General features: G+C 36.2%; 1 long non-coding RNA gene across 1 annotated transcript in view; it reads right to left on the bottom strand.

The window, feature by feature from the left end:
- Positions 1-3,682: 3,682 nt before the first annotated feature.
- The window catches only part of LOC133199894 (uncharacterized), a 180,570-nt gene continuing 160,110 nt past the window's right edge, over positions 3,683-24,142 (bottom strand). Inside the window, exon 3 of the long non-coding RNA XR_009722862.1 lies at positions 3,683-3,954. This is a non-coding gene — a long non-coding RNA (uncharacterized LOC133199894). The remainder of the gene's footprint in view (positions 3,955-24,142) is intronic.

The raw sequence follows: 24,142 nt of genomic DNA, 5'->3' as shown, positions 1-24,142 counted from the left end.
TTAGAAGTCTTTAGGTTTAATATCTTGAAACAGTTTGATATCTTTCATCTTTGATAAATGTCCCTGAAGACATATCAAGTCATTATAAGTCGGATGGATTTCAGAACATTGCTCTTTTTTAACATCATAATTTCAATTTTTGTCCCTTTTTCTTCACTGAATTGGACAGTAGACCTCTTGTTGCTCTAGTTCTCCTTATTCTTTAACCAAAAATTGAACAACCTTCACTGTATCCTTAGACTCTGCTACAATGAACATAATTTGTTTGCATGAGTCAAATTTGTCTTCTGAATGAAATATTGGGATGGCATAGAGGTAATGATGTTGAAAACATCCATCTTAATTATCGTAAAAAGAGTTCAAGGGGTAGGTCAGAAAGCAGTTTTATACACATTGTGCATTGGGTAGATATCCACTAGCAGTAGAAATGAAAAAAAAAGTGTCAAATACTGTCTCAAGTTAAGAAAGTCAGATAATTGTATACTCATTGTATATTGTTTTACGTAATGGCAATTGGACTATGTGTATTAAAGAAGAGTTGGAAAGACTAGGCTTGAGGTATTTATATTTGTACATATAAAATAATTGAGCTAAGGATGACTGATGTTAATAGACAAAGTAATTTTTGAAATGTATCTTTCAAAAGGACAACTGTACAAGTACCTTGTGAGTAATTTTGTATTACTAACATATTAAACAAAGCCTATTGATAATAAAAATCTGAGAATGCTTTTCAAGGTGAGATTGGCAAACCACCAATTAAAAAATGAAACTGGTAGATATAAAAATACATTAGGACCTCAAAGAGTTTACACACTCTGATCTTCTAATGATAATTATGTTGAATTTCATTTTATGAAGGTCTGAGAATTGCTTACATTTAAGAAATATTATTATGAAAAACCAAGTTTTTTAAACACAAGTTTAATGGTCAAAAGGTGAAAGAGCTACCTTATTTGGGTATTTACAAAGTCACAGCTCTACGAAAGTCCAATTTGTAATTATTATTTGATATCTATATCCTTGTTTCGTATGTATGCAATTGGAAATTGCTTTATTTTGTATGCTTTACATCCTGTATAATTTTTTAGGAGCCTTTGGCTTAAAGAATACAAGCTAATTCAGAGAATATGTGTCCCCCGCTGAAGGGAAGGGAATAGCATGCGCGGATCTAGGGAGGGAGCACTTTAAGAAGGGCAGACGGGGCCATAGGGAGTTATGGTAAAAAAATTAATTGCAAAAAAATCAAGAGCTTCTTGAGATATGGAAGTTCGGCTATGTAAATATGAAAAAGAAATGAAAGTTTTGAACTCAGAATGTATGAATTTACGATCTTGATCTTTGGACCTCAAACTTTCTTGGGCAAAAGGGAGTTGTGGTATAAAACTGAACAACAAAAGCTCCAAGCCTTCGGGATATCGCGCTGAAACAAGTGTTAAAACAGGCAGAGTTTATGACCTTTAAAACTCAAAATCAACAGGGATCTTCCTTAGGCCATATGCAATTCTGTAAAATTTCATTGCAAAAGCCCAAAAGCTTCTCGAGATATCCCGCGAAAACAAGTATAACACACAGACAGAAAGATAGACAAACGGGCGGACAGACAGCCGAAATTAATATCCCCCACTTTCGGTGAACGCGGTGGACAAAATTAACTTAAATAAAAGAAAATTAGAGAAAATTTGAACAATTAATTCAAATCTATATCACAGCGAATGGAAGGGGCGACAAAGATGACAAATTTAAAAACTAATATTTTGCTTCATCTGATCGGCCCAGATGCGGTGAAGATAAATAACACTTCTGAATTTGAGGACGCCAGGAACAAACTAAAGTTGAAACCCTTCCTAGATAAGTTCATGGAATACCCTGATCCAAGGAAAAATGAAATTTTTGAGCATCACACAACTCAAGTAATAAAGGACCATCAGAGCCAATTGACAGTTATGTCACCGACTTAAAAATAAAAAAAGGCTAAATCATGCGAATTTGGCGCAAATCATGCGAATTTGGCGATATCAAGGATTTCTTAATATGGGACAGGATCTTATAAGGAGTGACAGCATTATTGGAATCGGCTACTAAGAACTTCGGATCTCGCCCTGGAGAAAAACAGTTGATATTTGAAAAGCGACAGAAGCAACAGAAAATCGAATGAAGCTCATGACAGAGAAAGAGACAAGTACGGAGGGCGTTGACCTCATAAGGAAGCTTGTGCGCAAAAAGGTGTAAAGAGCCATGGACCGAGAAATTGTCCTGCATGTGGGAAAACACTCTCTAAAATGTGAAAAATAGCCAAAACTCAGACAGTAATTGCAGTGAAAATCCAAAGCAAAGCTCGTGTCCTACTCTATTAAAAAAACGTAAGAAAAAGGGATGCTTACTTGAGCGTAAAAAGGAAAATGCTACAATCTAGTCTTCTATGTAGTGAATGATGATGGCTCAACAGTGCTAGGATTGAATTCTTTTGTCGAGATGAATTTCTTTGCAAGAGTTAACACCGTGAGTAACAAAGGGGTAATCTTAGATTTTGGAGGAATTAGAAAAATAACAGACAAATTCAACAAATCAGTAACACTATCAGTAAGTCCTGTAGTGCATGCACCTAGTTCCTTTCACAATTAAACGGAAGGTAAAAACCAAATTAGACGTCATGGACAAACAAAAAATAATTGCGAAAATTTAATAGCCTACAGAATGGGTCATTACGATGATTGTGTTGGATAAAAGTAATAAAGACCGTATACGTCTAGACCCCCAAGATCTCAATAAAGCTGTGAGGAGAGAGCATTTTCCTATGAAAACCGTAAAAGGATTTACAACGATTTATGGACATTGTTAACTAAGTGGGAAAGTTTATACCGAATCTCGCAACTCTGAATAAACCCCTACGTCAACTAGAACAAAAGGAACTAGTTATAATTGTAACGGGGACCGTTACAGATGTTCCCCAAACGCTCCCCAACTCCCTTTTGGTGACTTTTTTCCTGTAAGCTTCATTAATTAAGACAATGAAGTATATTGGTCATTTTTTGCATTTCACGCGCGCGCACGTGCATGCATGTGCAGGATGACCATGTCATCCCGTCTATACTATATATGCATCTTTATATTCTCAGTATCAAAACGTTTCATCAAAAAATATATAAGTTCCGGCTAAATCAAGCATATTGGTCATCTTAGCATTGCGCGCACGCGCACATGCATGCATGTTCATAATGACCATGCCATTTTGTGTACACTTATAATATGTCTGTTAATTCATAGTATCAAAGCTTTTCATAAAAAAATATAAAAGTTACAGCTATATTAAGTATATTGGTCATTTAACACATTGCACGCCCGCGCATGTGCATGATGGCCAAATCATCTTGTCTACACTTTAATATATCTATATATTCTTAATATCAAAGCTTTTCATCAAAAAATATAAAAATTACGGCTATATTAATTATATTTGTCATTTAACACATTGCACGCGCGCGCACATGCAAGCATATGCATGCATGTGCATGATGACCATGTCATCTTGTCTACTCTTTCTATATATATAAATATTTTGAGTATCAAAGCATTTCATCAAAAAGTATAAAAGTTACGATATTATCAAGTAAATTGGTCATTTTGCGCGTGCGCGCACGCGCATGCACGTGCATGTTGACCATGTCATCTTGTTCACACTTTTAATATATCCTTATATTCTGAGTATCAAAGCATTTCACCAAAAAATATAAAAATTACAGCTATATCAAGTATATTGGTCATTTTACCCATTGCACGCGCACGCACGTGCATGCACGTGCGCGCAAAATGACCTTTGTTCCGCAAATCTACATAACATGCCTATTAACCCTAAAAAGGTTTTAACTCAATTGAATGAGCAGTTTCCGTGAACACTCGCGGACAAAAAAGTACCGGAGAAGAAATAAGAAGAAAAAAGAATAATAATAATAACTAGATGCGTTTCTTGTTGCTAGGGCAACAAGTGGTCTTCCGACCGAACTTTTCTCCAGATCGCTGTGCTACCTCACTTCATTTAATACTTTATTGAAGGTATTTTTTGTTTGCGTTTATGTAACATAGTCTTTCAACATAGATCATGATTATTAAAGGATTTCTGTAGAATCTCTGTTAAAAAAGCTTTAAAAAATAAGCAAAAACTATCACACATGTCTTCACAGAGAAAAATATCATTTACAACTGATAAAAGAGAGAAACAATCTACCGCCCCAGCAGGATTCGAACCCGCAACAATACGAGAAAGTTTGGATCGGTCATATCTTTGCAATAAATGTGGTCATATGAAAGATATGGAGATAACGAACAGTATTCAAGCTCAAAAGTCCATTAAACAATACAAAATAGGAGCAGAGCAAACACGGACCTCCAAACATCAGAGGTGGGATCAGGTGCCATGGAGGAGTGAGCATCCCCTGCCGACCGGTCACTTCCGCCGTGTGCTCCTTGTCATGATCGGGAAATCACGGAAAAATCCGTCGACAATTCAGTGTGTAAATAATGGCCCAACAATTAGTATGAAAAACGTCAGTCAGCATTTGACTCAATGATAAATTGTATTTGCTGACAAGGTCATTGTATCGACCATAGAACTTACGAAATGATGACTTTAAACGAGACAGCTGATATTCTTGTTTCATCAACTTATTTGTCAATAATTTACCTCGTTTTAGAAATTGTACATACGTAGAGCATGCTCTTGCGTATCGAATCAACTGAGAGATATATACCCAGTATGCAGGTGATGAAGGTATATTACTGCATAAGTAAGGGAAGTTGACGATTGAAAAGTTAAAGTCATCACGTTTATCATAAAGCTTGGTTGTTAGATTACCATTAACATCTTTTTCAAGTAAAATATCCAAATATGAAACAGATGTTTCAGACTCTGTAGTATCTTTTATTTCAAGTTCACCAGGATATATCGTATCGACATAAGAATGGAAATAGCCATTGTTAATTGACAATACGTCGTCGATATATCTAAATGTCGAGTTGAAGACCACAGCAAGTGTTTTCTTCTTTTCACGTACAAGATTTTGGACAAATTCTGCTTCATATGAATACAAAAAAAAGGTCTGCTAATAACGGGGCGCAATTGGTACCCATGGGAATTCCAATAGATTGTTGGAAGACCTGGTCTCCAAAAACCACATAGATATTGTCAATCAGAAACTCAAGCATCTTTTAAATGTCAACTTCAGAGTACTTGTGTGTACAATCAGAATGTTTTTTAACAAAATAATTTTGCAAATGACCAATGACAAGGTAAGTATATTTACGAGTTCCATTTTTATTGAAAAAGCAGCTGTCAATGATATCAAAAAGCCTGGACTTTAATTTATCGTGGGGAATGGTTGTGTATAAAGTTGAAAAGTCGTAAGTTTTAAAGCTGTTGATTTTGGTAAAATCTTGTGATTTCAAATTTTCCAAAAGTTCCTTGGAATTTTTAAGTATCCACATCTAATTTACACCACTTCTCGAATATATTGTTGCACAGTACTCTTGAAGTTTCTCCTTCACCACTGTTAATATCTTAGTGAGGAGTAAAGATAGAGGCTTGGTTGAACATATACTGGAACCCGCTATGTATCTTTGTTTGTAAGGATTTTTATGAAGTTTCGGAATCCAATATAAATATGGTAATTCGAATTCATTTTGGTTGTTTGGAATATTAAAAATATTCAAAGCTGACATATGATTTTGAAAAAGTTCTTCCTTAGAAAGGGAACTATGAGTATAAATTGGATTACCACTTGTAGAATTAAATCCAAGTTCCTCTAAAATACATTTAATATAATGAGTCTTACAAACAAAGACAATGTTGTTACCTGCTTTGTCAGCAGGGACCAGTACGTACTGATCATGTAATCTATCTTTGTATTACATATCTTTGCAACAAATGCATCAATCAAAATGATAAAAACAGACTTAGAACTCTTAGAAGACTCTCTATTAACCCTGTAAATCCCAGAGAAAAATATTGAAAAACAAAAAAGTTACAAATTTAACATTTTTGAATTCACTTCCGTTTGCGACCGGAAGTACGAACGACGGAAAATAATGGTCGATCAACATATCTACATTTGATGTTCTATCACCTCAGCAAGTTTCATATTCATATCTTATCATATATATCGAAAGACCTTAATAATAACAAGTAAACTAATTGTTCAGAGAACAATTAGAGGCTTTCCACCTTTTTAAGTGTTTTCGTGTCGTTTAGGCCGAAAAAAAGAAAAATGCCAAAAAAAAAAAAAAAAAAAAAAAAAAAAAAAATCCTCCTCCACCTGGGATCGAACTCAAAACCCTTGGTTTGAAAGGCAGGTGTTCTAACCACTGCGCTACACATTCCGATAAAATTGAGTAAGTTAATTGTTTAAGACTATAGAATAAATACAAGCGTATTTTTAGAATCGGTAGGGGAAGAAAGAAGTTCCGTAAAAGGAAATAGTTCCTGAACTTGCAAGCAGTATATAAAATAACAAGGGACGGGTGTGCGTGAGAAAATGTTAACACTGTTCCCTTGTTCCCTAATGAAAATGTATTAATGGACTGTAGCCCGATTCATCGATATTGTGAGCATGCTGAATTTTTTGAAAATAGCTTTGTTGTAAGCTTAAAAGATCGGGTTCGGATTTTAACATTTCTGACTGAATATCCTGAAATAAATATGAAACATTTCAATAAGCATTTCTTTGGGTTAAATTAAATATGTGTAGCACAAATTAAACTCCCAACATGCATTTTTAGAAGGGAAACACGACAATGAAAGCGAGAATTGTTTTTAATATACCGAAAATCGCTATTTCTGGAAACTGATTAATTCTAAATAAAAATCAAATAAATTCCAAATGTAAAAGAAAGAGAGAATGCTTGGTATTAAAATGTCGTATCATATCAGGAAAATCGAATGCTACTAACGACATCTGAAGAAATAGCCGCTAAAAGGTTTAGATCATTTCTTCGTCCACCTGCACTTTAATTTCAAACACAACAGAACTTGTAGTTCTTGCCGTGAAACTTCATGACTTCTATAAACTTATAAGTCTCACCGTAAAACTCTCAAGAAAGTTTCTTTGAGGTCTATGCTACATATGTACCAAATATGTTGTCGATCCGAGGTCTGGTTTGAATTTTACAGAAATATTCTACGTTGTTGTTGATGTGATTTTTTTTTAAGAAGGGGGGGGGATGAATTATTTATTTTATGCCTCTTATAAACTAAGAATTGTAACTACTTTCACATCTTTAAGCCTGATTGTGACCTGTGGGTCAAGATCAAAGGTAAAGGTCATTTCCAAAAAAAAAAAAAAAAAAAAAAAAAAAAAAAAACCCAAAACAAAAAAAATCTTTACTTTCTATGTTTTTACATGATACTGGAGCTGGATGCATGTCCTTACTTTTCATTTGACCCAATGTCAAGGCCAAAGGTCAAGGTCAAAGTTCAAGGTCATTTGGTGAATTGCTATATTTTACAAATATATAAGGAATTTCTTATGTTTTTAAATGACTTTGACCTTGACCTATATTTCAAGGTCAAAGTCAAACATGCCGATGCAGTTGGTCCCATGTCTCTAGGATACACCGTTTTAAAAAAAAGTTCATTAAATGTAAGCAGCATAAACTTTCAGGGGCAGTAACTCATACAAGGGACCAAAGAATGCTTTTGCAATGATAGAATGAAGAGAGTATTAAATGAGTCGAAGACGCTGCTGAAGGCTTGGAATCTCTACATTTTACGGTTTCGGAGGAGTAGCGATAACAAGGTTTTATTGCAAAAGGGGTGACAACTTTTGAATGGGTCAAGCTTTGGGGACAAGAATGAAATCCTTAAAATAGTTTTAGAAGGACATATTATAGATGCAAAGATATTCAGTATATGTCGAAAGGTTTTCTACAGAATCTCTGACAAAAAAGCTTTTAAAAATCAGCAAAAACTACCATACATGTTTTTAAAGAGAGAGAAGTCATTAGCAACTGAAAAAAGAGAAAAACAAAGAAAAAAAATTAACTACCTCCAGCAGGATTCGAACCCCAGACAGTGGGACAAAGTTTGGATCGGTCATATCTTTGCAATAAATGCACGCATCAAAATATTGAATACATATTTAGAATTTTTGTAAAACACTCTATAAACCCTGTAAATCCTAAAGAAAAATATTGAAAAACAAAAAAGTTGAAAAATTGGACTTTTTGAATTCACTTCCGTTTGCGACCGGAAGTGGCGACGACGAAAAATAAAGGTCGTTCCCCATATTGGAATTTGATGTTCTATTTATTCATTGAGTTTCAATTTCATATCTTTAGCCGTTGTCGAGAAAAATTCTGGACAAAATGCCATTTAAAAAATACAAATTTCCCCAAAAATCGCGAACGGAAGAGAATTTTGAAAAAATGAAAAACATGTCTGGAGATATTTACATGATGCATCTTCCGCGAAAAAATCTCTGAAATCTGCTCACTCACAGCTGAGATATCGCCATAACTATGAAAAAAAGAATAATAATAATAATAATAATAGAAAACAGACGGAAAACAGTAAGGTCTTCCGAAGGAAGTCGGAAGACCTTAATAAAAAGGGACGGGCTGCGTGAGAAAACGTTAACACTGTTCCCTAATGAAAATGTATTAATGGACTGTAGCCCGATTCATCGATATTGTGAGCATGCTGAATTTTTTGAAAATAGCTTTGTTGTAAGCTTAAAAGATCGGGTTCGGATTTTAACATTTCTGACTGAATATCCTGAAATAAATATGAAACATTTCAATAAGCATTTCTTTGGGTTAAATTAAATATGTGTAGCACAAATTAAACTCCCAACATGCATTTTTAGAAGGGAAACACGACAATGAAAGCGAGAATTGTTTTTAATATACCGAAAATCGCTATTTCTGGAAACTGATTAATTCTAAATAAAAATCAAATAAATTCCAAATGTAAAAGAAAGAGAGAATGCTTGGTATTAAAATGTCGTATCATATCAGGAAAATCGAATGCTACTAACGACATCTGAAGAAATAGCCGCTAAAAGGTTTAGATCATTTCTTCGTCCACCTGCACTTTAATTTCAAACACAACAGAACTTGTAGTTCTTGCCGTGAAACTTCATGACTTCTATAAACTTATAAGTCTCACCGTAAAACTCTCAAGAAAGTTTCTTTGAGGTCTATGCTACATATGTACCAAATATGTTGTCGATCCGAGGTCTGGTTTGAATTTTACAGAAATATTCTACGTTGTTGTTGATGTGATTTTTTTTTAAGAAGGGGGGGGGATGAATTATTTATTTTATGCCTCTTATAAACTAAGAATTGTAACTACTTTCACATCTTTAAGCCTGATTGTGACCTGTGGGTCAAGATCAAAGGTAAAGGTCATTTCCAAAAAAAAAAAAAAAAAAAAAAAAAAAAAAAAAAAAAAAAAAAAAAAAAAACCCAAAACAAAAAAAATCTTTACTTTCTATGTTTTTACATGATACTGGAGCTGGATGCATGTCCTTACTTTTCATTTGACCCAATGTCAAGGCCAAAGGTCAAGGTCAAAGTTCAAGGTCATTTGGTGAATTGCTATATTTTACAAATATATAAGGAATTTCTTATGTTTTTAAATGACTTTGACCTTGACCTATATTTCAAGGTCAAAGTCAAACATGCCGATGCAGTTGGTCCCATGTCTCTAGGATACACCGTTTTAAAAAAAGTTCATTAAATGTAAGCAGCATAAACTTTCAGGGGCAGTAACTCATACAAGGGACCAAAGAATGCTTTTGCAATGATAGAATGAAGAGAGTATTAAATGAGTCGAAGACGCTGCTGAAGGCTTGGAATCTCTACGTTTTACGGTTTCGGAGGAGTAGCGATAACAAGGTTTTATTGCAAAAGGGGTGACAACTTTTGAATGGGTCAAGCTTTGGGGACAAGAATGAAATCCTTAAAATAGTTTTAGAAGGACATATTATAGATGCAAAGATATTCAGTATATGTCGAAAGGTTTTCTACAGAATCTCTGACAAAAAAGCTTTTAAAAATCAGCAAAAACTACCATACATGTTTTTAAAGAGAGAGAAGTCATTAGCAACTGAAAAAAGAGAAAAACAAAGAAAAAAAAATTAACTACCTCCAGCAGGATTCGAACCCCAGACAGTGGGACAAAGTTTGGATCGGTCATATCTTTGCAATAAATGCACGCATCAAAATATTGAATACATATTTAGAATTTTTGTAAAACACTCTATAAACCCTGTAAATCCTAAAGAAAAATATTGAAAAACAAAAAAGTTGAAAAATTGGACTTTTTGAATTCACTTCCGTTTGCGACCGGAAGTGGCAACGACGAAAAATAAAGGTCGTTCCCCATATTGGAATTTGATGTTCTATTTATTCATTGAGTTTCAATTTCATATCTTTAGCCGTTCTCGAGAAAAATTCTGGACAAAATGCCATTTAAAAAATACAAATTTCCCCAAAAATCGCGAACGGAAGAGAATTTTGAAAAAATGAAAAACATGTCTGGAGATATTTACATGATGCATCTTCCGCGAAAAAATCTCTGAAATCTGCTCACTCACAGCTGAGATATCGCCATAACTATGAAAAAAAGAATAATAATAATAATAATAATAATAGAAAACAGACGGAAAACAGTAAGGTCTTCCGAAGGAAGTCGGAAGACCTTAATAAAAAGGGACGGGCTGCGTGAGAAAACGTTAACACTGTTCCCTAATGAAAATGTATTAATGGACTGTAGCCCGATTCATCGATATTGTGAGCATGCTGAATTTTTTGAAAATAGCTTTGTTGTAAGCTTAAAAGATCGGGTTCGGATTTTAACATTTCTGACTGAATATCCTGAAATAAATATGAAACATTTAAATAAGCATTTCTTTGGGTTAAATTAAATATGTGTAGCACAAATTAAACTCCCAACATGCATTTTTAGAAGGGAAACACGACAATGAAAGCGAGAATTGTTATTAATATACCGAAAATCGCTATTTCTGGAAACTGATTAATTCTAAATAAAAATCAAATAAATTCCAAATGTAAAAGAAAGAGAGAATGCTTGGTATTAAAATGTCGTATCATATCAGGAAAATCGAATGCTACTAACGACATCTGAAGAAATAGCCGCTAAAAGGTTTAGATCATTTCTTCGTCCACCTGCACTTTAATTTCAAACACAACAGAACTTGTAGTTCTTGCCGTGAAACTTCATGACTTCTATAAACTTATAAGTCTCACCGTAAAACTCTCAAGAAAGTTTCTTTGAGGTCTATGCTACATATGTACCAAATATGTTGTCGATCCGAGGTCTGGTTTGAATTTTACAGAAATATTCTACGTTGTTGTTGATGTGATTTTTTTTTAAGAAGGGGGGGGGGAATGAATTATTTATTTTATGCCTCTTATAAACTAAGAATTGTAACTACTTTCACATCTTTAAGCCTGATTGTGACTTTTGGGTCAAGATCAAAGGTCAAGGTCATTTCCAAAAAAAAAAAAAAAAAAAAAAAAAAAAAACCCAAAACAAAAAAAATCTTTACTTTCTATGTTTTTACATGATACTGGAGCTGGATGCATGTCCTTACTTTTCATTTGACCCAATGTCAAGGCCAAAGGTCAAGGTCAAAGTTCAAGGTCATTTGGTGAATTGCTATATTTTACAAATATATAAGGAATTTCTTATGTTTTTAAATGACTTTGACCTTGACCTATATTTCAAGGTCAAAGTCAAACATGCCGATGCAGTTGGTCCCATGTCTCTAGGATACACCGTTTTAAAAAAAGTTCATTAAATGTAAGCAGCATAAACTTTCAGGGGCAGTAACTCATACAAGGGACCAAAGAATGCTTTTGCAATGATAGAATGAAGAGAGTATTAAATGAGTCGAAGACGCTGCTGAAGGCTTGGAATCTCTACGTTTTACGGTTTCGGAGGAGTAGCGATAACAAGGTTTTATTGCAAAAGGGGTGACAACTTTTGAATGGGTCAAGCTTTGGGGACAAGAATGAAATCCTTAAAATAGTTTTAGAAGGACATATTATAGATGCAAAGATATTCAGTATATGTCGAAAGGTTTTCTACAGAATCTCTGACAAAAAAGCTTTTAAAAATCAGCAAAAACTACCATACATGTTTTTAAAGAGAGAGAAGTCATTAGCAACTGAAAAAAGAGAAAAACAAAGAAAAAAAAATTAACTACCTCCAGCAGGATTCGAACCCCAGACAGTGGGACAAAGTTTGGATCGGTCATATCTTTGCAATAAATGCACGCATCAAAATATTGAATACATATTTAGAATTTTTGTAAAACACTCTATAAACCCTGTAAATCCTAAAGAAAAATATTGAAAAACAAAAAAGTTGAAAAATTGGACTTTTTGAATTCACTTCCGTTTGCGACCGGAAGTGGCAACGACGAAAAATAAAGGTCGTTCCCCATATTGGAATTTGATGTTCTATTTATTCATTGAGTTTCAATTTCATATCTTTAGCCGTTCTCGAGAAAAATTCTGGACAAAATGCCATTTAAAAAATACAAATTTCCCCAAAAATCGCGAACGGAAGAGAATTTTGAAAAAATGAAAAACATGTCTGGAGATATTTACATGATGCATCTTCCGCGAAAAAATCTCTGAAATCTGCTCACTCACAGCTGAGATATCGCCATAACTATGAAAAAAAGAATAATAATAATAATAATAATAATAGAAAACAGACGGAAAACAGTAAGGTCTTCCGAAGGAAGTCGGAAGACCTTAATAAAAAGGGACGGGCTGCGTGAGAAAACGTTAACACTGTTCCCTAATGAAAATGTATTAATGGACTGTAGCCCGATTCATCGATATTGTGAGCATGCTGAATTTTTTGAAAATAGCTTTGTTGTAAGCTTAAAAGATCGGGTTCGGATTTTAACATTTCTGACTGAATATCCTGAAATAAATATGAAACATTTCAATAAGCATTTCTTTGGGTTAAATTAAATATGTGTAGCACAAATTAAACTCCCAACATGCATTTTTAGAAGGGAAACACGACAATGAAAGCGAGAATTGTTATTAATATACCGAAAATCGCTATTTCTGGAAACTGATTAATTCTAAATAAAAATCAAATAAATTCCAAATGTAAAAGAAAGAGAGAATGCTTGGTATTAAAATGTCGTATCATATCAGGAAAATCGAATGCTACTAACGACATCTGAAGAAATAGCCGCTAAAAGGTTTAGATCATTTCTTCGTCCACCTGCACTTTAATTTCAAACACAACAGAACTTGTAGTTCTTGCCGTGAAACTTCATGACTTCTATAAACTTATAAGTCTCACCGTAAAACTCTCAAGAAAGTTTCTTTGAGGTCTATGCTACATATGTACCAAATATGTTGTCGATCCGAGGTCTGGTTTGAATTTTACAGAAATATTCTACGTTGTTGTTGATGTGATTTTTTTTTAAGAAGGGGGGGGGGGAATGAATTATTTATTTTATGCCTCTTATAAACTAAGAATTGTAACTACTTTCACATCTTTAAGCCTGATTGTGACTTTTGGGTCAAGATCAAAGGTCAAGGTCATTTCCAAAAAAAAAAAAAAAAAAAAAAAAAAAAAAACCCAAAACAAAAAAAATCTTTACTTTCTATGTTTTTACATGATACTGGAGCTGGATGCATGTCCTTACTTTTCATTTGACCCAATGTCAAGGCCAAAGGTCAAGGTCAAAGTTCAAGGTCATTTGGTGAATTGCTATATTTTACAAATATATAAGGAATTTCTTATGTTTTTAAATGACTTTGACCTTGACCTATATTTCAAGGTCAAAGTCAAACATGCCGATGCAGTTGGTCCCATGTCTCTAGGATACACCGTTTTAAAAAAAGTTCATTAAATGTAAGCAGCATAAACTTTCAGGGGCAGTAACTCATACAAGGGACCAAAGAATGCTTTTGCAATGATAGAATGAAGAGAGTATTAAATGAGTCGAAGACGCTGCTGAAGGCTTGGAATCTCTACGTTTTACGGTTTCGGAGGAGTAGCGATAACAAGGTTTTATTGCAAAAGGGGTGACAACTTTTGAATGGGTCAAGCTTTGGGGACAAGAATGAAATCCTTAAAATAGTTTTAGAAGGACATATTATAGATGCAAAGATATTCAGTATATGTCGAAAGGTTTTCTACAGAATCTCTGACAAAAAAGCTTTTAAAAATCAGCAAAAACTACCATACATGTTTTTAAAGAGAGAGAAGTCATTAGCAACTGAAAAAAGAGAAAAACAAAGAAAAAAAAATTAACTACCTCCAGCAGGATTCGAACCCCAGACAGTGGGACAAAGTTTGGATCGGTCATATCTTTGCAATAAATGCACGCATCAAAATATTGAATACATATTTAGAATTTTTGTAAAACACTCTATAAACCCTGTAAATCCTAAAGAAAAATATTGAAAAACAAAAAAGTTGAAAAATTGGACTTTTTGAATTCACTTCCGTTTGCGACCGGAAGTGGCGACGACGAAAAATAAAGGTCGTTCCCCATATTGGAATTTGATGTTCTATTTATTCATTGAGTTTCAATTTCATATCTTTAGCCGTTCTCGAGAAAAATTCTGGACAAAATGCCATTTAAAAAATACAAATTTCCCCAAAAATCGCGAACGGAAGAGAATTTTGAAAAAATGAAAAAGACGTCTGGAGATATTTACATGATGCATCTTCCGCGAAAAAATCTCTGAAATCTGCTCACTCACAGCTGAGATATCGCCATAACTATGAAAAAAAGAATAATAATAATAATAATAATAGAAAACAGACGGAAAACAGTAAGGTCTTCCGAAGGAAGTCGGAAGACCTTAATAATAATAATAATAATAATAAGAAACAGAGTAAAAACAATATGTTCCCAAACTCCGTTTGGGGAACATAATAACGGTGGCATTGGGACGAGAGGCATGTCCATTGCTACAAGAAGCTTAAGGAATGTCTTATTAAAGCACCACTATTGCGTAGGTATATGGAGATAATGATGTCACATTATCAGTGGATTCCTCCAGAGAAGGAATAGGAGCCTGTTTACCACAAGACTCGCAATCAGATTGTTATGCGTCAGAATCCTTCAGTCAAGCCGAAAAAAATTACAACCAGATAGAGTAAGAAAGAACTGTTTGCAATTGTCTTAGGGTGTTGTAGTAGGATAAGCTACTCGACGGACATGACTAACGTACGACCTATCTAATACTAGTATAGAAGACCAGGCCAACAGAGAACCAGTGGACAGTTGTTACACGCAGGGGATAGACGACAGTCGCACAGAGGTCCAAGCCAAGACCGAGAATTATAGTCACACAGACTTAGAATCTGGTAAATTCTGTAATATTTACATCAGTTCAATAAATATTACCACAAATGGCGCTGCGAGCAAAAGTTTAAGTGTGATAACCGATAAATAACATTTTTTTATAGATCAATTAAGGTGCAGTTTGCCACCACGTGCTCGTGAATTTTGGTCGACGCGTTTTATAGTGTAAAAATTTGCAAGACGGTATATGAAAAAGATCTTTTAGTAAATACGTCGATTTATTAGAGTAGGATTTTACAAGTGTAGTTTAAACTCTGTATTTTTAATATATTCGATCAGTGCATATTATCTATTCAAGATATATTACTAAAGTCAGGTACTCTTCACACAATTGCTCCGAAGAAAATAGTTCCATTCATGATCAGTAGATACAACATTACAACAAATGTTAAGAATAATGATGTATATTTAATTCGTTAAAGAAAACAAAATTAACGTTAAAAGATTTTAAGAAAATCACTTTTCCCCAGAAAAGGAAATAAAAAATTTTCATATTCCTACGCTCGCTGCCTCCTCAGTCTTTTTCACGAAAATATGTAGGTCATCCTTCGATTGATAGTGATAAATCTTTTCACCAATTATATACCTGTCATGATTATTGTTCGTTAATTGCCGTATATTTTCTTTTGAGTGAGAATGTTAATCATTAACTATGTGTGTTTTTTTTCTCTTTTTTTTAAAATAACGGAATGGATATTATGGTTAAACACCTGCAATCGTAACTTCTCGGCAAAGCAACGAGCTCGTCGGAAAGGATCTTCGCACGTGTGCAAACCTAGTCTATTTGGTCTTGCAAGCATAGGTATGTGCACCGTTCGCTAGCGAAGCTTAGATCATGTAGAATGGGTATCAGTATTTGCTACGGACATGAGGAAGAACTATACACCAGTTTCATAACAAGTGCAGGTTTTTTACTCAAGCCCTATAGACTGGACTAGAGGAGCTGAGTTATCTAAAACGATGCTAGGTCATTGCACTACTCAGTTTATAAACACGAAAATATACTATTTTTGTAAATAAAAACATTTCTAGAAACAAAAATGAAGTTTATCTTCAAAACGTCTCTATATTCAAAGTCTATATAAAGTTTTAAATGTCGGATTTTATTCTATGACGAAGGAATGTTCAGTGACGCTCCACAGCCGCAACCGATCTCGCGCTTTACTTTGCGTTTAACAACGGCCGTCAATGCATCTCTAGACGAGTTCATTGATTACTCTTGTTGACCCATCTTTAACATATGCCTATACTTTGAGTGATAGTACTTTAATAGCACAAAAATTAAAAAATAAATTAAAATCTATCCTTGATAGATCTATAGTTTTGCTATTTAAAAAATTGGGCTATCTTTGATCTTTGCTTGGACTTGTTTCGAATTTTTACAGAAGATTCTATCATTGGAAAGTTAGATGGTACACATGTAGCACAGGCCCATAGTACGCGGGATTTTTTCGGAGCCCCCCCCCCCCCTTTCACTTTGAAAACGTTGCTACAGGCCTGTAACATGCTATTTGGATTAAAATATTTCTGAAAATGAGTGAGCTGTTAAATACATCTTTAAAATTATACGGTTAATTATATTTAGTCTATGTTCTATGGGAAATTAAAACTATTTTTTTAGGCATCTGCAACGTTGTGATAATAAGTCACTATACACGCATGTAACGTTATATATGTACATGCAGTTTTCTTAGTACATGCATATATTTTAATCAACAAAAGATGTTGAAACTCAGTAGCCTAAATATTATGTCATTTTAGGATATTTATGGCCATTGTATAGTTGACTTTCTACAGCTTGAGTATCTCTGACGTTTTATCAGTAAATAGTTTTTTTTAATTAGAAATTATCTGAGCATAATGAAAATTCGAATAAATTAAAAGTCGAATATCTTGGATATGGGGTAACCCATATCTGTTCTTGTTACTTTTTTGTGTTGATGTGATTCTGAAGTAAGGCGGGAAAAACGTGACATAATACCCCACCGTTGAAGCGGTCTATATGGGTATTCACGTAAGACGTGTATATTACAGACATTAAGGAAAGTGTGTTTCAAGTGTATACTATATGTGTTCAGTATTAATCTTGTAATTTTCTTAAATTGCGTTGAGAAATTCCAGAATGGCGTATAGTAAAACGGGGATTGGTCTTGAGAAAGGGTATGATGATAGAGAAAAAGTACACATTAATTTTTGTAGCTTTGATGAACTGTTGACAATCCCGACAGTGGGGGAAACAACAGCAGATCGCATATGGGATTTGAGAAAAAATGGTGATATTACCCCAGAAATTTTAGCTACAGTGCCTCATATCGAGATGCACAAGATTCAGGATTACATTGATTATTGCACACTGAGTGAGTACATGTTCTGGGATAAATTGGATGAGGACTTTGAGGATAGATGTATGTTAGATGAGAAAAGTGAAGCAGAGGACATTTTTGTTGAGAACCCTCAGAAGTTGATGACTCCCAGTATATTTGAAGGGCAGTCAGTAATAGGGTCTCGGAGGTTAGCTTGTAGTTTCATTCTTCCGCCTGTGGGAGATGATTTGATGAGTGAACTGAAGCTAGAGAGTATGGCGCATACTACAGGTATGGGTGAATCGGTGAAAAGTAAAAGTGCTATTTCCATGAAAACAGACTTAAGCAAGCCAGAGCCAGATTGGCAGAGCACACCACAGAGAGCACCTATATTTCAGCCACCTGGGGTGAGTAGTGACTTGCTTTTAAGAAAGAAACAATCAGCACAAGGAAGAGTAAAGTTTAGTATGCCACCCCAGTTGACTTCACAGGTGGCAGATATTTTCCCGTCTGCATCGGGATCTCTGCCGAGTTATAATAGATACACCTGTAAATCTGAACCAGGGTTATTTACCCCATCAGCGATGAAACAAAGAGATGAAAGTGAGAAGGAGCGAGTTTTACAGAGACCCAAACCTGCAAGGTTGTATGCCAAAGGTGGGATAGCTGGCAAGACAAGTGAACCTATGTTGCCCACAGCATTGCCAGATCCGGAACAGATGGGACAGGGAGAATACACTCCGAGTCGGTTTGCCCATAATAACAGAGTAACCAATGCGGTGCCATTGAAGTCTCTCAAGTTTGATGGTTCAGACAAAGGTGATGATTGGGTATCATTTCTGGGAAAATTTGAGGTTTATGCTGAGATGCATGGGTTGCTTGAACAAGAGAAACGTGCACATTTATGCTGGGCCATGACAGGTAATGCAGCACGTTTTTGTCTAGGTCGAGTAAGAAGAAATAAAAATATTAGCTATGATGAGCTAGTTCAATGCATGGAGAAAAGATTCAACCTCCGGAAGCTTACAGAAACCGTTAGAATACAATTTCAGAGTGCCAGACAAGCACCAGGGGAAGATCTAGATGACTGGGCAGAGAGACTTCTGAGTTTGGCAGATAAGGCATTTAATGAACTGCCAGAGGAATATGTCACAAGTTAAGTAATCAACAAGTTGTGCCAAGGATGTTTAGATAAACATGCTGGTAGTGTAGCTGCTTCGTTTAGGCCTAGGACAGTGGATGAGGCACTAGAAAGAATCAAATGGCAGCAATACAGTGACAAAGCTGTGTTTGGCAATAGTGTGTGAACCCGCAATGTACGGGAAACAACAGAGCCAGATGATGTTTCAGATACTGAGGAACCCTCGGTAAACACAGTGAAACTAGGTCCCAATGATCAGCTTGCGAAGTGTATGGACAAGATCGCCGAGAGCATGGATCGAAACACAAAAGCAATTCAAGCAAATATTGGCAAGGTCCAAGATAATGTTAATCACAATTTGAAGACTGTACAGGAGATGAATAGTATGGAAAAAAGATGGCGACAGGAATTAGCAGGCATTCAAAATACTGTATCGGATATGAAGAATGCGAGGGAAAACCAAGCATCGGGAAATGTTGTAAGACCCAGGAGAGATCAGAAAGCACCATATGATTGCTACAATTGTGGGGAGTTTGGACACTTGGCCAGATTTTGTAAACAGCCAAAGAAAAGTCAGCCCAGTACCTCTACACCCTATCCCCAACCAAAGCAGAATTTAAACGGGAAGGGGTCGGCCAAGGAGGCGTTATTCCGACCCAAGTTTCTGAAAATCGCCAAAACACATCAGTTCATAGTGACCACATGAAAACTGAGCGAATAGCTGTTATTGGCGAAGCCAAGCTAGACGTGTACAGACAGGAGTGGTAGTAAAGTTGGCAAAAATACTGACATTGGACATGAAGGAGTTGTCACCATGGTTGAGCTAAATTCTGACGTAGAAGTTGATCAGGCAAAGCAGGAATTTACATCAAGCAAGGAGAATAGGGGAAGTCAACAACAAGTCAGTCAGGACAAAGAAATACATGTTGTTCAGCAATCAGACACAAGAGTAGGGTCACCGTTTACCACGGTCCTCCCTGCAGAAAAAATTGTGAGTACAGAGGATGAGTCACATAGTATGTTGGTGACAGATGGTTCTGAGAGGATATTCACAACAATGCAAATGGGAAGTTCCTCAATTTTGCGATTGAGTTTGAAAATAGCAGATGCTCTGGTGGAAGCAGCAGTGGATACCGCAGCAGAAGTTACCATTATATCAGACGAGGTGTATGCCACCCTTGAGCCAAAACCACAAGTGTTGAGAGAAACCATGATGCACGCAGCTGGTCGTGGAATGATGATGAAGACTTTCGTGGTTGGTCCCGTATCTTTGAAGATTGGGTCTAAGTCGTATGCGACGGAGGTATACGTAGCCCCAATAAAGGATGAGATGTTGTTAGGGTTGAACTTTATGGTAACTTATGGAGTGGTAGTAGATCTAAAGAATCATACTCTCCACATCGGAGGTGAAGAGTTGGATATATCCACAGGACCTAGGAAAATAATTCCTATAATTTCAAATGTAGTACTGAAAAAACGTACGGTAGTTCCACCCCATTCTGTGGTACATGTTCCAGCCCAGCTCGATAAAAAGATGGAACAGTATGTGATAGAACCATGTAATGAGAATTTGCCAATTTTGATACCGAGATGTCTGTACCAGAATCAAGACCAACCAGTCGTGTGTTTAGTAAATTCATCAGATAGATATTTTACTATTAAAAGTAATACAGTGGTAGCGACAGCAGAAAATGTTCCAGATACAGAACAGTATGTAAGAGCGTCATGTGTTACGGCGGCAAATTGCGACAAGGAGAATCCAGTCCCAGAGGAGCTCCTAAAACTGATCAACAGCCTCGGTACTAAGTTATCTATAGAAGAGAAACAGCAGCTGGAGTCTTTATTATTGGAGTTCAGTGATATATTCTCCAGAGATGAATTTGACATAGGCACATTTAAAGAAGTTGAGCACAGTATCGATACAGGTAATGCACAGCCAATTAAGCAGCGTATGCGGCGAACACCATTACAATTTGTGGAGGAAGAAAAACAGCAATTGTCACGCATGTTAGCAGCAGGTGTGATTGAACCAAGTGTGTCAGAGTGGGTTTCAGCACCAGTACTAATCAGAAAATCAGATGGCAAGGTCAGATATGCAATAGATTACCGTAAACTGAACAAGGTGACAAGGAAGGATGTGTATCCATTGCCACTGATTGAGGAATGTTTGGATACATTGGTAGGGAATGAATGGTTCTCTAAATTGGATGCTAACAGTGCATATTGGCAAGTAAAAGTGAAAGAAGAGGATCAGCCAAAAACTGCGTTCATTACAAAATATGGTTTATTCCAATTCACGCGCATGAGTTTTGGGTTGTGCAATGCGCCATCCACGTATGCACGTGCTATAGACTTAGTATTGCGTGGACTGAATTGGCAAATTGTGCTTTGTTTTTTAGATGATATACTAGTAATGGGTAACAATTTTGATGACCATGTGTGTAATCTGAGATCTGTGTTTGAACGTTTCCGTCAGTACGGCATTAAACTCAAACCTCGGAAATGTGATCTATGCAAACAAGAAGTGAGTTTCCTCGGACGAACAGTGAACAAAAGTGGTATGGCAATAGGTGGAGAGTATGTAGAGGCTATTAAAAACTGGAAAGTGCCCACAAATACCAAAGAGGTGGAACAGTTCCTGGGATTTGTAAACTATCATAGGAACTTTATCAAGGGATATTCTTCAATCGCCAAGCCACTGACTATCATCACAGGCAAGAAACCTTTTATGTGGGACTGTGAACAGCAAGAAGCGTATGAGACCCTTAAGCAGGCGCTTCAAACTACTCCAGTTTTAACCTTGCCAAATTCAACTGACAAGTTTATTTTGGACACAGACGCTTCCGACACTGCTATTGGTGCAGAGCTCTTGCAGATACAAGAAGGTCAGGAGAGAGTTGTGGCATATGGCAGCTTTACACTATCTGCAGCACAGAGGAGATATTGTACTACAAGGAAGGAGTTGCTGGCTGTGGTGCGATTCACACATTTTCGACATTATCTCCTGGTTAGAGAATTTCTTGTGCGCACAGACCATAGCAGCTTACAATGGATGATGAACTTTAAGGAGCCACAAGGTCAACTGGCTAGATGGCTGGAGGTCCTTAGCCAATATCATATGCAGATTCAACATCGTGCAGGAAAAAAACATGTAAATGCCGATATTTTATCAAGACTACCAACCAAAGAACCTTGCAAGGAAATGTCTATTTTTATCCCTCCTACATCACTTCCATGTGGTGGATGTAAACATTGTGTGAAGCTTCATGAAAAATGGAAAGACTTCATAAAAGTTGACAATGTGATACCATTAGAAGAAGTACAGACAACAGAAATAAAGACAAAAGGAGACAATGAGGAAGCTAGTGAAATACCGGACATGATATTTCATGGGCCCAAGGGTTCAGTTGTATAAACCATCACAACAGAAGAAGTGGTGCAAGTAAACACGGTTGCAGCAGAAAACAGTTATGGTATTCAGTATACAACAGAACAGTTGTCAGCTGAACAGAGTAAAGACCAAGATCTGCATCTGATTCTACAATGGCTAAAAAACAAGGAGGAGCCAGCTGAAACGGATCTGTTTCTAGCAGATCAGGCAGCCAAGAAATACTTTGTCAACAGAGAACAATTCTTCTTAGATAGTGATGGAGTCCTCCGAAATCGATCTAAAAACAACCTTATCAGATTAGTTGTGCCAAAGCCTTATATAAATGAAGTTCTCTCATTGAATCATGACATACCCATGACAGGCCACCAGGGCGTGGATAGGACCAGAGCAAGGATCAAAGAGAAATATTACTGGTACAAAATGAATGAGACAATTAAGGCCTATGTACAGTCCTGTAACACTTGTAACAAGAATAAGAAAGCAACCAGGAAGGCGAAATGTCCCTTATCACAGTACCATGCAGGCGTCCCGTTTGAACGGGTGCACATCGATTTTATGGGACCACTCCCTGAGACAGCTAAGGGAAATACTAATATATTGGTATTAGTAGATCAATTCACTAAGTGGGTGGAAGTCCTACCACTGCCTTCTCAAACAGCAGAGGAAACAGCAAGAGCTATGGTCAATGAAGTGTTTACTCGGTTTGGTTGCCCCTTAACCATTCATAGTGATCAAGGGAGGAATTTTGAAAGCTCTTTGTTTAAATTCATTTGTCAAGCTTTCCACATTCATAAAACAAGAACCACACCATACAGACCCTCTGCAAATGGGCAGGTTGAAAGATTTAATCGCACGATTATGGATGCTGTTCGTTGTTTTGTGAGCAAGTCGCAGATGGACTGGGACATGTATCTCCCTCAACTCGCCAGTGCAATTAGATCATCAGTCAACAGAATGACGGGACTAACCCCCAACATGATGATGCTTGGGCGGGAGATCAACATGCCCTCCGACTTAGTATTTCATTCTCCTAGGCAAGAGAGTAGTACAGATGAGGCGGAATATGTCAGCAACTTGAAGGCAGCCATTGCAGAGGCTCATGGAATTGCAAGACAAAAACTGAAGTCGTCACACGCGTATATGAAAAGGGACTATGATGTCCGTATACACAGAACAGCCTATAAGCCAGGAGATTTAGTTTATATATTGGATATGGCCAATTTAAAAGGAAGGAGCAAGAAGTTGGAATCTCCTTGGAAAGGGCCAGGAGTTGTACTGGATAAGATAACATCATATGTTTATAAAGTCCAACTAGAAAAGATGATCACCATCATCAATCATGACAGAATGAAAAAATGTAATGATAGGGAAACACCTAACTGGGTTCAAAAGAAACAAGAAAGAGGTGTTAAATGGTACAACAGGTACTCTGGAGACTGATGAACTTGAAGTTTTCTGTTTTTGCAGAAAAGGGGATAATGGATCGTTCATGATCCAATGCGATAGCTGCGATGAGTGGTACCATGGGGATTGTGTTGGGGTTTGTTCAGAAATGGCTGACAAATGGACAGAATACTTCTGTCCCCTTTGTCAGAAGAAAAGTCAAGTTTAGAGCAAAGGTAAAAAAAATTGTAAGTATATAATGTGTATATATGTTTTATTTTCTTTTTCAGGTCAAGATTTCAAGACTTGTTTTTTGTAAGATAACCGTGAGTACGGTGTCATCATTGTCACAAAAATGTCCAGTGATAGTGAGTTGTTAGAGGAGGACAATACCTATGTCCAGTATGGGGACTCGGGTGAGCTTATTTTCGGTAGAGAGGAGGAAAAGCCACAACCAATTAACATCAAAGAGCTATTGGCGGAGACGGAAGAAATAACATCTGAATCGGACTGGTCAGAGCACTCCTCCCCAACGAAAAAGGCAGTACAAATG

This window comes from Saccostrea echinata, unplaced genomic scaffold (genome assembly GCF_033153115.1).
Source record: "Saccostrea echinata isolate AGI-Se365-2 ecotype Australia unplaced genomic scaffold, CSIRO_AGI_Sech_v1 ptg000036l, whole genome shotgun sequence".
NCBI classification, from domain to species: Eukaryota; Metazoa; Mollusca; class Bivalvia; order Ostreida; family Ostreidae; genus Saccostrea; species Saccostrea echinata.
Note: the sequence above shows the minus strand (reverse complement) of the source record. Positions and strands in the feature narration are given on the sequence as shown.